This window comes from Tachyglossus aculeatus, chromosome 1 (assembly GCF_015852505.1).
Source record: "Tachyglossus aculeatus isolate mTacAcu1 chromosome 1, mTacAcu1.pri, whole genome shotgun sequence".
Taxonomy (NCBI): domain Eukaryota; kingdom Metazoa; phylum Chordata; class Mammalia; order Monotremata; family Tachyglossidae; genus Tachyglossus; species Tachyglossus aculeatus.
In genome coordinates this window covers 22,950,038-22,954,027 of record NC_052066.1, presented here as the reverse complement: position 1 = coordinate 22,954,027, position 3,990 = coordinate 22,950,038, and the positions used below count along the sequence as shown (strand labels likewise).

At 44.3% G+C, this 3,990-nt stretch overlaps 1 non-coding gene across 1 annotated transcript; it reads left to right on the top strand.

Annotated features, from left to right (window-relative positions):
• The first annotated feature begins 202 nt into the window (after window positions 1-202).
• Window positions 203-340, top strand: LOC119934347. The gene has a single exon (XR_005452915.1). It is a non-coding gene; the product is annotated as a small nucleolar RNA SNORA7 (small nucleolar RNA).
• The last annotated feature ends 3,650 nt before the right edge of the window (window positions 341-3,990 follow it).

Sequence of the window (3,990 nt, the reverse complement as noted above, 5' to 3'; positions counted from 1 at the left end):
TTCACCGATAAAGTAAATACAAAGGCTGGAACTAGACAATCTGGAAGACTTGGATCATTGTTTGACCAGGGTATGACTTTAGAAGAGCTATGGTACTTCAGAAAGTAGTTCGGTGACTCAGGAGGAGGCTGCCTTTAGTCTGAATCATTCCCGGTAGGACGAAACTGCAGCGAGCATATTTTGTGGCTGTATCGTTCAAAGACCCCTCTCAGGGCTGCACCTTGAGAGTTTCCAGTCCTCTACCAGTCTCGACTATGGGAGAAAGAGTCAAGCAGAGGCTTACCCATTCCATTCCTAGCTTGGGCAGTGGCTAGAGAGTGGAAGACAATCTGCTACAAGTCAAAACTCTCCTGTGCTGGGCAGCAGTGGCATAGGAGAGAGTCGAGGACAGAGACTCTTTTACTGCACGGAAGGAGGGAATGGTAAACCGCTTCTGGATTTTGATCAAGAAAACTATGGATACACTACCAAAACGACTGCAGATGGAAGTGGGGCATTCTGGGTGTCTATGGTGTCGCTATGGGTCGGTCACAACTCAACATAAGACAACAACAATCTTTCAAAGAGCCTTTCTGACTTTTCTAAGTGGCCAATAAGAGGTGAGAGGGTACTTTCTTGGGAAACTGAGACCCAGAGTGGGTAAGTGGCCTGCCTAAAATGAATTCTCAAATAGTCGTGAATGCGACTGTGTGGCCTTGGTTGCCCCCAGCAGTGGCCCTCCATGGTCCTTATTAATAATAATAATAGTATTTCTTCAGCACTTACTGTGAGCCAAGCACTGTCCTAAGCAATGGGGTAGATACAAGTTAATCATGTTGGACACAGTCCCTATCCTATATAATAATTATGGTACTTGTTAAGTGCTTACTTTGTACCAAGCACTAGGATAGATACAAGTTAGTCAGTCAGGTTGGACACAGTCCCTGTCCCACATAAGGCTCACAATCTTAATCCCCATTTTACAGAGGAAGTAACTGAGGCCCAGAGAAGTGGAGTGACTTGCCCAAGGTCACCCAGCACACATGTGGCAGAGCCAGGATTAGAACCCATGACCTTCTTTCTGACTCCTAGGCCCGGGATCTAGCCACTAAACCAATGGTGTCCCAACCCAGAGATTACAAAACCCAGGAGGTCCTGAAGAACTGAGAGCCAGCTCTCTCCCTCCCTTCAAGGCCCTGCTGAGAGCTCACCTCCTCCAGGAGGCCTTCCCAAACTGAGCCCCTTCCTTCCTCTCCCCCTCGTCCCCCTCTCCATCCCCCGCATCTTACCTCCTTCCCTTCCCCACAGCACCTGTATATATGTATATATGTTTGTGCATATTTATTACTCTATTTATTTATTTATTTATTTTACTTGTACCTATCTATTCTATTTATTTTATTTTGTTAGTATGTTTGGTTTTGTTCTCTGTCTCCCCCTTCTAGACTGTGAGCCCACTGTTGGGTAGGGACTGTCTCTATATGTTGCCAGCTTGTACTTCCCAAGTGCTTAGTACAGTGCTCTGCACACAGTAAGTGCTCAATAAATATGATTGATTGATTGATTGATTGAGGCTTCCCAACTTTGCAAATGTAAAGAAAGTTTCACGTGGGCCGGGAGTGTGTCTGCTAACTCTGTTGTATGATACTTTCCCAAGCGCCTAGTAGAACATGTGGCACACAGTAAGCGCAGAGTAAGTATCTTTGATTGACTGATTGCTTGATTATGACAAGTGTGCCCTTTTAGACTTAGGATGGAACGGTCTGAAGGACTGCTCGCTCCAGCTTCCTTGTTGTTTCTGTTACTCTAGTTTTTATTGTAATGTTGTTTTCTTACTAAATTCCCCCAGTGTGTCTATTCTCCTCCAATCTTTGGCAGGCTTATTCCTCCTCGACCTCTCAGCTACCTTCAACACTGTGGACCACTCCCTTCCCTTGAAAATATTTGCTCCATTGACGTCTTGTCCTGGTTCTCCTCCCAGCTCCCTGGGTGATCCCTGATGTTTAAGAGAGTACAATACAACAGGGTTGGTAGGCATTTTCCCTGCCCATAATAATAATAATGGCATTTATTAAGCACTTACTAAGTGCAAAGCACTGTTCCAAGCACTGGGGCAGTTACAAGGTTATCAGGTTGTCCCACAAGGGGCTCACAGTCTTAATCCCCATTTTACAGTTGAAGTACCTGAGGCACAGAGAAATTAAGTGACTTGTCCAAAGTCACACAGCTGACAATTTGTGGTGCTGGGATTTGAACCCATGACCTCTGACTCCAAAGCCCGTGCTCTTTCCACTGAGCCACGCTGCTTCTCCATAACAAGTTTCAGCCTCAGTTACTCGTCTGTAAAATGGGGATAAAATCCTATTCCCTTCGATTTAGACTCTGAGCTCTATGTGGAATAAGGACTGAGTCTAACCTGATTAATTTGTGTCTATGTCAGTGCTTGGGTCAATGTCTGGTGAATACTAAGCACTTAATAAACACCCTAAAAAAAATCTCCTGAGGTTGCAGCAAGAAGAAACAGGGCTGAAACAAAACCTCAATTAATAATATTTACCGAGCACTTATTCCGTGCCTAGGCCCATACTAGTGGTTGGCAGAGAACAGGACAGGCATAACAGTACATCTTTTCAGCCTGGGCTCCTAAGTAGTTGACCATAAACTCCTTTTTCTTTTTTTTAAGCTCTTACTATGTGTCAGGCACTGTTCTAAGTGCCGGAGTAGCTACAAGATCATCAAGTTGGACACCGTCCCTGTCCCACAAAAAGGCTCACAGTCTTAATCCCCATTTTACAGATGAGGAAATGGAGGCACAGTGAAGTGAAGTGACTCACCCAAGGTCACGCAGCAGAGAAGTGGTGGAGCCAGAATCAGAACCCAAGTCCTTCTGACTCCCAGATTCATGCTATTTTGACCAGGGCACAAAGAGATCGTACCTACCAACTCTGTTGCATTTTACTCTCCCAGACACTTAGTACAGTGCTTTGCACCCAATGAACACTCAATGAATAGCACTGTGATTATTATTATTAATAGTAATAATAACAATAACAATAATGATTGTGGTATTTGTCAAGTGCTTGCAATGTACCAAACACTATAGTAGATATGGGATAATCAGGTTGGACACAGTCCCTCTCTCTCATAGGGCTCACAGTCTAAGTACTGTGGAAACTGAGGCAGGGAGAGATTAAATGATTTCCCCATGGTCACACAGCAGGCTAGTAGAGAAACCAAGATTAGAATCCAGTTCTTTTCCTTCCCAGGCCCATGATCTTTCCCCTAGTCCACACTGCTTCTCAGTTGATTGGTTAAATCAACTGATTGACAATTAAATGGGTGAAGATCATTCATTCAATCGTATTTATTGAGCGCTTACTGTGTGCAGAGCACTGTACTAAGCGCTTGGGAAGTACAAGTTGGCAACATATAGAGACGGTCCTTACCCAACAGCGGGCTCACAGTCTAGAAGGGGGAGACAGACAACAAAACAAAACAGATTAACAAAATAAAATAAATAGAATAAATATGTACAAATAAAATAAATAGAGTAATAAATACGTACAAACATCTATACATATATACAGGTGTTGTGGGGAGGGGAAGGAGGTAAGGCGGGGGGGATGAGGAAGGGGAGAGGAAGGAGGGGGCTCAGTCTGGGAAGGCCTCCTGGAGGAGGTGAGCTCTCAGTAGGGCTTACTGATCATTTGGAATGAGAGACCAAGATAATGAAGGTGCCGAATTGTACTTTCCAACCACTTAGTACAGTGTTTTGCACAAAGTAAGGGCTCAATAGACACGATTGAAAGAATGAATGAAGTCTCCATCTTCAGAACCGGTCTAGGTTCTTCTCAGTCTCAGGAAGCTGTTCTGGTACTATCACCGGGAATCCCACCTACTACCTACTTCAGCCTTGCCAACTTGTACTTCCCAAGCGCTTAGTACAGTGCTCTGCACACAGTAAGTGCTCAATAAATACAATTGATTGATTGATTGATTGATTGATTGAGT